The sequence below is a fragment of the Dysidea avara genome, chromosome 1 (assembly GCF_963678975.1).
Source record: "Dysidea avara chromosome 1, odDysAvar1.4, whole genome shotgun sequence".
Classification (NCBI taxonomy): Eukaryota; Metazoa; Porifera; class Demospongiae; order Dictyoceratida; family Dysideidae; genus Dysidea; species Dysidea avara.
The window spans coordinates 57,393,929-57,406,647 of NC_089272.1; positions in this window are offsets into that span (position 1 = coordinate 57,393,929).

Genomic DNA, 12,719 nt, shown 5'->3' on the forward strand with positions numbered 1-12,719 from the left:
TATATATCCGTTTACAATGACTTATACACGAACTTACTCGGAAATTCGCTGGGAGAATAGGGTTACCATTATTCCACGGAACGGCACGGAACGGAATGGCACATTCCGTGGCATTATTCTCCGGAACGGAACGCCTAAAGTGCCTAGATATATCCTCTAAATCACTTTCAAACACTATACTATGTTACTTTTGTGACAAACAAAACGAGCCTGCTGTTTCTTGTAGCAGCCTTTCGGCTATAATTATGCTAATGTGGGATTTTATCACGTGACCTGCAGCTGTCATCAGGTGACAACACGAGGGAACACAAGATGAAGAAGATGAGTTGGTGACGACGAATGCAAAGAAGTCATTTTGTGGTGAATTCAGTCTTTGCTGTAGTTATAGAAACGGTGCTTATAGCAGGAAGAACCAGAATGGAAGGAAATTCCGACGGCAGAACCAGAGTGGAAAACAACCTGGACGGCAGAACCAGTGTGGTAGACCAGAGCTAAGAAGGACTGAGAATTACATTTTAGGTACTATAGCAGATCTCCGTGATTTGAGAGATTGGGATTCAGAGTTTTATAAACAAAGGCCACTCAGTTGAAAACTGAACTTTTGGCTTGATTTATGAAAGAGAAATTTAGTACTGTTGTATGTTGCAATAAGTATGGCCCTAACACAGAATTTGAAAACTTACGTGAGTGGATAAGAATCTTTTGGGTATCAGTAAAAGTGGTGAGTGTGTGTTTGTTTGACATGTTGTCTCTCAACGGAACAGCCTGACTGCTCCAAACCTAGCTACAATTTTATAATCTTCTTAAATGCAACAACTTTGTAAAGATCAGGCTTTACAGGCTCCTTGAGCCTCCTTACTTGTAAACCTAATACTAATACTAACTTTAGAATGGATTTACCATCAATTGAGCAAAATGAACACTAGTGGTGATAATTTTAGTGACTGAAAGTTAAGTTAAAATTTTATAAAATCTCTTTCATGCTGCATGGGTTTGCTAAGCCTGTGGTGGAGTTACTGAAGTGTTGGTAGCCTGTAGTTGTTTACTAGATAGGAAAAAAAATGGCAAGGCCAACAAAAAAATGTCATTGCTTACTTTCTGGACAAGAATATCATTGATAGTAGCTTTTTGATGCACTGTAGTACCACATTGTGGTGGTGATACACAAACATTTAATGGTAGTACCCATTTTGCCACTTTCTCTCTCAATACTTTTCTTTGACTGCTTGGTTCACACCAATGAAATTATGTAGAACATGCTGACCAGGTTTCTACTCTATTTAGAGATCATTTTAATATGGGCTCTACTACTAACAATTAACCGTACATTTTTATGTTTTAGCGGGAAAAATGATTAATATTTCCTTACTTGTTTTGTAGTTAATATCATTATGTTAACAGTTATTATGTTTGCTCCAACATGCAGATCATCTAGTGTGCAGTGAGGAAGGCTCATCACACAGTGGATCACTCCTTTTGGACAGCTCTCCATCGAGTCAACTTGTCAATGAAGCTTTTAAAAACTTGTTCAAAAGTATACGACTCAGTGAAAAGAAGCAGCATCCTCCTGCAAAATAAAAGACTGCTGATACATACAGAGAATCGTCCAAAAATGAAGACACCCATCCCTGGATTGATGAATTACACTTCATGGATGGGGACAAAGCTGTGGTATTGTCGGGTGATTGGATTAATGTTGCAATTTATCAATGCTAACCAATATAATATTGAACAAGTAGTTCAACCAAAATTTCAAGATGTTGGCTATTGAGTTATTTGATTGTTGAAAGTGCTTTCACTCAAGTTATACATGACAGTAACAGAAATCACTGGGTGACAATTAGTAACTCAACCAGAAAGATGTGTTGGTTTTTGATAGTATGTTTTCTTGTGACAACTAATGCAAATGGCCTGTTTACTGTGCACCAGCAAATCAGAATTTACCCTGAACTTTGTAGATGTTCATAAACAGACTGGAAGTAATGATTGTGGTTTGTTCAGCATTGCATATGCAGTGCTCCTGTGTTTAGGTGAAAACCCTGGCACATTAGTATTTGACTACCCTAAGATGTGTAGCCATCTCTCATCTTGTATTGTTTTTCTCTGTTACCAATCAGAGGCAAAAGAAGAAAAATCTGAAAGTTATATAAACTGAATAAGCGAAGGCTTATATATATATATATAATGCCACGTCAACCTCCAATGACATGCTGTTTGGAGTGTTCAGAATGGTACCATGGGGATGTATGCATTTCTCCAGTTTCGGTTGAAGCACCTTAGGCAAGAATGTACACTGGAGTTGTCAAAGCTGTGTTGAAACTAGTTAGTGTTTAGTAATTGTTACCTTGTAGTCTATCGTTGTACCATTTATTTGCTGTACTGCTTTTAATTTAATTGTGTTAATTTACTGTATATGCTATTACTTTGTCACTTATTTTACTCGATAATGTTGGTGTTATCAACATAGCTGTATTCAAATTTTGCTGTTAACTGGTGTATTCTTAAGAATTTTTTTCACTGTGGCATCGATCTATGTAGCAATGTTAAATTAGACATCGGTTGCTGTATAGCTACGTACATAGTGGAGACTGAGGGACAACTATAAGTTTATTAGTACCTAGACATAGCTATAATACTGCGGCTACTAGTTTTTATGTTATAGCTTTGCAGACCTGATAGCTTTAGATTTAAGATTAGGTACTGGGCAGTCAGCTCAGCTGGTTTGCCCAGGGGGTGAAAACCCCAAATGGTACAATCAAATACATACATACATACATACATACATACATACATACACACACACACATACATACATACATACATACATACATACACACACACATACAATTTGATAATTAATTAGCTACAGTATAGTGAAGGTTAAGTACGTAAATAAATTCATCCAAGTTTCTTGATTCTATTACATTAATTGGCAACTCATTCCAGTCTTTAACAGTTCTAGGATAATAACTATATTTATAGGTTTTGAGGGTTGCTTGTGGCAGGATGAAATGATTGGAGTGATGTTGCCTGATACAAAATTGAGTTCTTTGATAATGTGAGGGGATGGAGATCGGTAGTGTATTATTAATATATTTTATAGAATAGTGTTAATCTTGATGACTGACGGCGTTGTAGAGCTGAATAGAACTTCCCTTATAGATCTAGCCGTTCCAGGACGCCCATGGCCACCAAGTAGCTATAGTTGATGCGCTGGGGGACACGTGTGTCTGCTCTGTTCCGTTCCGGAGAATAATGCCACGGAATATGCCATTCCGTTCCGTGCCGTTCCGTGGAATAATGGTAACCGGAGAATAGTATGATGCATTCAGCGCCTTCATGTCCATTCCGAGGCATAGCTACATTCAGCAGCAACTCGCAGCCGATTCGCCTCCACTTGTTACGCACAGAGACTATATCACCAACCCACCGCTTCAGGAAGAACCATTAAGATGGTAGCCTCGACAAGGGGTAGTCACTCCTATACTTCCGGTAGAAACACTTGCGACCGGGATCAAAATGCAATCAAAGGATCAAAGCCAGAATTTTGTTGCTATCAAGGGATCAAGAAGACAAATCAACGGATGTCAAGAGATCAAGACCTTATAATTGAAATGACGATCAAGACGTAGCCTTGAGGAATTCAGTATATAATTGGAAGCTAGGATTCATACATATTTATTAACTAGGCAGTATTGTTTATGACTAACACTAGTCACTATATAGATAAGTAAGATCTTGTGCTCACACTAGCTATACGCTGCTATGCTTGTACCCTGTACATGGGCACTTGTCTCACGAGATCAGCTAGCTATTATATAATCACGTGACCAGGATTGTAGTGAAGATTTACGCTAAGCGAAAAGACTGTGGTACCGTGGTTATTTAGCGTGAAAACGGTACCTTACAAGGTTGCTATCATCATTATAGTCGCTGTTGTGCTGTCCTCTTTTTCAGACGCTCCTTCGACGTTGAAGAACGCTTGGGTGCGCGTTATCCAGACTAATTTACTCGTGTCTTCATCAACATGTACAGGACTCCCACGGAAACAGGTGGTGTCAAAAGGAAAAGGCCCCAAGATCCTGTTTCACCGGATACGCTACGTGCAGAAGCCGTCAGTAGTAAGTCAGTTGATGTTTGCATTAATTGTAACAAGCGTTGTAACACAACGGGCAAAAGCAGTGAGGCTTTGCAATGTGATCTGTGTTTTTCTTGGGTCCATGCATCTTGTGAAGGTGTCTCTAAAAGTCATTACAAGTCTTTAAATGAAATTTTGGCAGTGAACCAAGAAAACATTTTTTATTTGTGTAAATCCAACCAGTGTCACACCCGTCTCAAACAACTACTAGGCTTCAAAATGTCAACTGCTGCAAATCAAAATCCTGAGGCCGCCAATCTTTCCACCAAGGTTGACGACCTCGCAACCCGCAGTGAAAAGCTAGAAAAGGATCTTGCTGAAATAATGGTCTCAATTAAGGAGCTCAACAAGCCAGTTGCTAAACCTGATTCCAAAGTCAGCCATTCTAACCCAGTTGTTCCCAAAAATCAACTCGCTCCACCTAACTCAGGTTTTACCCCTGACAGAAAGTTAAATGTCGTTGTTTATGGAGTAGAGGAATGTCTTCCCAACACATTTAAGCCAGTGCGTCTACAAAAAGATTTTGACTCAGTGTCACAAATTTTCAGCAGCATAGCTGCCATTGATTCCAGTACTATTATGGACTGTTACCGTCTTGGTAAATACAAAGCCCAGCAGCCTAGACCAAGACCTATTCTTGTGAAACTTCGAAGAACTTTAGATGTCAACTCCATTCTAGCTAACAAAGGCTCCCTGTCATCTCCCCTTATTATCAAGCCTGATCTTTCCCCAGAAGAAAGGGCAAGGGAAGCAGTCCTACTAAAGGAAAGGTGGTCTCTGCTTCAGCAGGGCTACGAAAGGAAAATGATCAAGATACGAAACAACAGTATCTTTGTCAACAACCAACTCTTTGGTCAATTCAAAAACTCTGTCTTCCAGCATTGCACAACCACTACTCCAGTTCCCCAAGGGAATACAGTCAACATTCCACCACCAATAGAGGAACCATTGATTACCCTAGAGTCTCCTGAGACTTCCAGTGGTGCTACCAATAATTCAAATTGACTAGATCGTGTCTGTCTTATGAACGTACGCAGCATTGTCAACAAAATCAATGTTTTTCAGAACTATGTATATTCTAGATCCCTAGATATAGTAGGTATTACTGAGACCTGGTTGTCTGATAAAATCTTTGACAATGAAATACTTCCCAGCATGTACACCATAATTCGTAAAGATCGTGGTTCTCGTGGAGGTGGAGTGATGTTTGCCATAAAATCTTCTAAATCCATTCAAGTGTTATCAACTCCTCCCAGTGTGGAGGTACTCACTGTCTGTGTTGGAGTTACTACTCCAACTGTCTACTGTTTAGCATACATTCCTCCTAACCCCCCTGAGAATTACTGGCAAGAATTTCTAGATTACATTGAATCTCTTAACAACATCTCCAGTAATATTGTTTTGCTAGGTGATTTTAATTGTAGTGACATAAATTGGAGCTCCTTATCTGGCCAATATCCCTTTTCTTCAAAATTTTGTGATGTCATATTTGATCTTAATCTTTCCCAGTTGATAGAAGAACCTACTCATTCTGCTGGCAATACTTTTGACCTTGTTCTGACCAATGTTCCTGAGAATATTTCGAGTTTAATAATTCATAGTGAACTACCCCATCCAATTCCCTCTGATCACTTCCTCATAACCTTTGACTACTCTTCAAACAACAGTGCCAATAACTCTGTTTCCAGAAAAAAATTCAACTTTCCTAAAGGTAACTATGAAGGCCTTTGTAACTTTCTTTACAATTCTGACTTTACATTTTATTACATGTCTGAAGACATCGAACTCATCTGGTCCTACCAGAGTAATCTTGTGAGGGATGCCTTTGAGCACTTTATTCCAACTATTACAGTACGAGATAATAATCAACCTCCATGGTTTAATCCAGATATCAGGCACCATATCAAACGTCTCCGAACTCTCAGACGCAAGTACAATAACAATCCTACTGAGCATAACCATGCCAACCTAGAATACTCTCAAGAGCAACTTCAATTCAAAATAAGTACTGCCAAAAACGTATATGAATGTAATCTTGTATCTGAATTTGCTAATAACAACAATTCCAAAATCTACAAATACATCAGGAACTTCACAAAGTCAGCATCTATTCCATCTACTATGTTTCATGACTCTTCCCCAGTAACCTGTGACAATGAAAAAGCTAATATTTTTAACAACTATTTTTACTCCATTTTTACAAAGACCATACATAATACAGTATCTATTAATAATCATCCCACAGTTCTCTCTAATATTATCATTACTGAAGAAGATGTCTATGATGCTTTAATCAATCTCGACACATCTAAGGCAATGGGTCCAGATGGGATACCCCCGATTGTATTGTTCAAATGTGCCTCAGTACTATGTAAACCACTTCATCATCTTTTTTGCTTGTCTTTGAAGTATGGATACCTACCTTGTGAATGGAAACTCCATAAGATAATTCCTGTTTTTAAATCTGGAGATCACACTCAAGTCAAGAACTACCGTCCAATCTCTTTACTGAGTAACACATCTAAAGTACTAGAAAGAATAATCTATAACAAAATTACTAATCATATTGTATGTCAGATTAATCCAGCTCAGTTTGGTTTCTTACAAAACAGATCAACAGTTCAGCAACTTCTATCTTTTCTATCAAATGCTTTTAATGATTGCAATCAACTTGATGTCATTTACTTAGACATTAGCAAGGCTTTCGACACAGTCTCCCACCCACATCTTCTCACCAAACTTTCGTCCTTTAACATAGGAGGTGAAGTTTGGTTGTGGTTTCAAGCCTACATTACCAATAGAAGACAATATGTATCTATTAACAACAGTAATTCCTGTTTACTTCCGGTAGAATCTGGAGTACCTCAAGGCAGTATATTGGGTCCCCTATTATTTATCATATACATGAATAACATTCCAGATTCAGTGTTCTACAGTAATATCTATTTGTTTGCTGATGACACCAAATGTTTTAAACGTATAATAGTACAAAATGACATGGATCTCTTGCAAAGTGATATCAACTGTCTGTTCAATTGGAGCTCAACAACCCACCTGTCATTTCATCCTTCTAAAAGTTGCCACCTGTCGTTTAACCAGAAATTTCCAACATCTTACACAATAAATGGAACCACTATCAATTCACTTCCAATACACAAGGATCTTGGAGTTTTAATTAGTAATAATCTAGAATGGAGTCCCCATCAAGATTTTGTCCTTACCAAAGCCTACAAAACACTAGGTCTTATCCGAAGAACTTTTAGCCAATCAGTTTCATCCTCAGTGAAAGTCAAACTGTACATCTCACTATTAAGATCTCAAATCATGTATTGCTCACCAGTCTGGCGTCCTCACCTTATGAAGGACATTACTAAGATCGAACAACTACAACGTAGAGCTACTAAATACATCCTCCAAGACTACATCTCTGATTACAAAACACGTTTAACAAAACTCCAACTACTTCCTTTAATGTATATATTAGAAATATCCGACATTATGTTTTTTATTAACAGCATCAAGAGCCCCACCTCAAGTTTTAATATCAATTCCTATGTATCATTTTCAAACAGCGGAACAAGATCCTCTGCTCTAAAACTTAGGCACAATACATCTTTCACCAACAGACAACGTCACTTTTATTTTAATCGTATATGCAGACTATGGAACTCTTTACCAATCATTAACATGAATTTATCAACTTTTACCATCAAAAATCAAATAAAATCGTTCCTTTGGAAACATTTCATTGACAACTTCAACCCCACTGATTCTCACAAACTGCATTATCTATGCCCCTGTGGCTCCTGTATAAACAATTCCTTCATGAACTTTGAACATCTCTAGTCCTGATCACTACAGTCAAGTGATTTTCAACTTGTAACTGCAAATTATGTAATTTATAATTCATGTTAGGTGTAATTTGTAAGTTAAGTGATTATAAGTTTACTTAAAGTGTAATTATAAGTAATGTAGTTTGGGTACTGGCACAGGATGCCAGTATTCCATCAGTGTAACAACTCTTAAGTTATCTATGTCAACATGTCAATTCCCCTGTACATCATTGTTGTTTACACTGTAAAGTTTTTTTTAAAATAAATAAATATATGCGATTATCCTATACCCTGTACCCTATATACGTGACTATATGGGGGTGATAGTTTTGCTGTACCTAAAAAAACGGATTCGTTCATAAACTTTGGAGATTTAACTCTTCCAACATTACACAGTAGCTAGACTCGTGGAGTAGTGGAAACTGAATTGGTGCAGTTGTTCCCAAACATATCTCGGAGGGGCCTCAAATTGAATCTGTGGCACGCAGACGATCTAGCAGAAGATAAGCATAGCTAATCATACAGACACAGTCAGCATGAAAATTGGCTAGCTTAGACAGCTAGCTGTAATCGAATAGCCATTTTACTTGTTTGGTTGTGCCATTCATGTATCTGCTGCATACAGTCATTTAATCAGTCACTGTCGGATTTAGGTTCACGATGTACGTAGCTATCCGAGAGTAGCTATCGTATGGAGTGCCATTTGTCTCAAAACCCCAAAAATTGAGATCTAAACTAAATATCGTCGATATTTACTAAACATCGACGACATTTGCTAAATATCGACGACATTTAGCTAAACATCGACGACATTTGCTAAATATCGACGATTTTTGCTAAACATCGATGATATTTACTAAACATCGATGACATTTACTAAACATCGACGATATTTACTAAACATCGACGACGTTTACTAAACATTGATGACATTTGCTAAACATCGACGATATTTAACAATTCACCTACTTTTGCGTTTTAATTTTCTGCGAATCCTTCAGTATAATAATATTATAGGCGCTTATGCTTGTAAATACTAATTGCTGATTAGCTGCTTGTGACTGTAGATGAACCATCTGTGGTGCTATGCGTGACTCATTATAGGCTTGTTTTCATTCGGATGAGTCCATGACCTTTAATGGAAATAATTGCTGCGCGTTTATTAAGATCAATGTTGCTGTCATTGGCGACGAGAGGAACTGATCTCATCTGTAACTAAGGATGTGAGGTATGAAGTTACCTTTTCAGTTGTAAATGTGACAATTTGTAAACTGCACGTGTTTCACTTTTCATCCCTGGGTGCCAATACTCTCAGTGACAGCATTATTGAATATAATGCTCTCCGCTGTCACTGAGAGTATAATTCGGCTGAGTATAATTATTTAGTTGCATGAATCAAGTAGTGTTTTATTTAGTTGTTTATTAATACTTTACAGGACTGTAATGCACCTATCAATGTAATTCCCGACTACCACTGATACGGGCTAAGGGTAGGGGATGGTGGGGGAATTGATCGCTACATTTCTCCGACATAGTGGGGATCTATCTTCACTAAAGAAATTCACTCGGACAGCAAAGCTGTGTGCTTTCAGGTTAATTAGGAAGGAGTGTCTCGGGTGCTAGCTACTACGTTTGTACTAGAATCCACTCGAACTAACTCATCACTAGACCAACGCCACACAACCGTACAAATCCCCCCCTAGCCCCAGTATTCCCGGGGGTTACAAGTCGAGACTTGGTCGTGGTTTGCATTGCCAGTACGTCCCCAGTAGGTGGGGAATTGTAATTTTCAGTGATGCAAATCCCCACCTTCCCCCACCTCAGTCCATATTAGTGGTAGTCGGGGATTACAATGATAGGTGCATAACAGATCAGTACACAAAATTAAACTAGTAAAATAGCTTGTTGTAATATTCATATGAATCTCAGCAGGCCACAATTTGAGTGCTCTTGCCAGGCCAGTACTTTTTATTTAGTCAAATTTCCCAACCAAACAATATAATATGGACTTGCCTGCAAAGATGAAATTCTGAGATCATTTCAACTTGTCAACTAGCTACACACAAGGGTAGTTCTAGAAATTTGCTGCCTGGTCTCCCAACTCAAAGGTAGAGCAACTTGTTAAGCTTGATTGTCAGTTGTGCATTATTGGTTGCATGCTTTTAATTCACCCTCAAGGAATTTTAATATTGGTAACTTAGATCAAGATACTCTAGTAGAGCAGTCAATATTAAATTACTCTGATAGAATCATCAACATTATAGAGAGGCAACAAGGATAATTGAAGAATTTATTTGCTAGAGTCATCCATGTAATTTATTTTATAGCAGGTACAGTGGAACCTCTCTTATCCAGGTAGTCTGGTATACTGTCCTTATCTCAGAAATATCCGTAACTGGTAAAGTTAACTGTTCTGCAATGTTACTATTGCTACTATACATTTTAGTGGGCAGAAGGGGAAGTCACTACAGAGCATTCGTGGTCACTCCCCTGGGTTGTAAATTTTTTTATCACCTAGCAACCAAGTGGTAGTTAGAATCAACAAGCCACCTAACATGTAAACATCTTATTGTCAATAGACTACAGGCCACATGCTTGTGACTAATTTGGACTGTCTGGGCCTGGATAAAAGAGGTCCAGATAAGGGAGATTTCAAAGTTATTTCACAGGTCCCTTAGTCCTGTAGAGCAATGTGTGAGTCAGAGGCTGTACAGTTGAATTACAAAGTGCAAAATGATTCCAGTTTGTGTCAATGAACGCCTATCTACTGTATCAGTGTGAAAAGTTTAAAGTGAATGAGAATTTTTAATTAATACTTGGAAAGTACTGCTTCTACCTTTTGCTACCCTGTCAGTACTCAGCAGCAGGCTGCTACAATTTTCAAAGTCAATGGCAATAAATCATCACAGTTTTTTCCCAGTTTTAAGAGTAAACAATTTTCAAACATGAGACATATTGTGTGTAAATCAATAGCTGTAATTTCAAACAGCTATAGTACATTTTTTTACATCTGTACAGCAAACTGAAAAACACACATGTGCATTGTGTGATGTCACTAAAGTCTAGCCTCACTATATTATGTTTTTTTGTTTTCTTTCCTTTTTAGTTGTCTCCTGGTATACACTCACAAACTTGATGTGGACATTCTGAAAATCACAAAAGAAACCCAAAACAGTACATTTCTGAGCTCTGATTGTGGATCATCCATAGCGAGTTGATGAGCAACTGCATACTAGGTAGACCTACATACGAAGCAAATACAGTGGAGTAGAATCTTATACTGACACTGCACCATTTAGTAATATGATTAATTCTTTGTTCCACTACTTGTGAAATTGATTGTCACCAAAGATCTGCTGTAGTGATTTCAATGGTTGCATACTTCATACTATTTTAATTAATAAAAGATTAAACATGTTAATGTTTAATATCAGTACAAAATACATAAGTACTGTACACATGTGTAACTCAGTAGTTTCCAAGCACAGATAAGATGTGCTTTATTACAAAAGGCCATCTAAGAATAGATGTAGGGGTGCTCGAACACTTTCTTTTTACTGTGTAGTAACTACAATAGGAAGGTACTGCTATAAGCTACAGGTGCACTTGTATTTTATAAATGCTAACATCTTTTAAAAATTAATGTGCCTGTGCCAATTATGTTGGCATGATTGTATATTAACAGGCTAGCAAAAGCATCAAGTATTATGCCAGCATATAATACAAGATTTTAAAGCAATGTGAATGTAAGAAATACGTGCAGCAAAACATGAACACACTATGCATAATGCTGCATTTGATATCAAATGTACAGTACTCTTATTACAGTTTTTAGCTGATTTGATATACTCTAATAGAGCAGTCACAAAATATATTCTAATAAAACTGTCAGCTCTCAAGCACATTATTTAATTGCATGTGATGGGGCATTTTGAATGTAACAATATCCTCTCAACCAGTCAGTTTGGCTTCCACCAAAAACGTTCTGCTGATCTTCAACTACTATTAACTGTCCATGACTTAGCATCCAGTTTAAATGACAAAGCACAAACTGATTGCATACTGCTGGATTTCAGCAAGGCATTCTACAAGGTTTCCCATAAACTCTTACTGTTAAAGTTAAGGTACTATGGAATTACCAGAGAGACAATTAACTGTATTTGGTCTTTTTTAACCAACCATAAATAGTAAGTTTTTTGTGATGGTTCTATTTCAAAAGCTGTCAACGTTACCAGTGGAGTACCTCAGTGCTCTGTATTGGGCCCCTTACTGTTCATGTTTTTATAAATGACTTTCCCAGCTGTATTAAATCTACTTGTCGCCTAATTTGCAGATGACTGTCTGCTGTATCGTATTAAGACACGTACAGATAGGTATGTTTGGAATAAGAAGGCCATTCACAGTACATTAGTCATCTTGCATACCGTACGCAAGGAAATTTTGACAATAGAAAAAATTAACAAAATTGACGAATCAATTAAATTCATCAAACTTAAGTTCGTCAAATGTCCTTAAAAGTACAGGTTTTGTCTACAATTCAGTTTTTGATTTCGTCAACATTTTATTCATCAAATCTGCTGAAATGTGAATTCATCAAATTTTTCTTGTGTCAAAATTTCCTTGCGTATGGTACAGCAGTGTAGGTAAAGTATACGAAGTGATGCATACACATTTTTAAAATGCTGTATTGATGTCCATATGAAGATAGGCTTGTGTATATATATTTTGTCACAAATATTTATTATAGT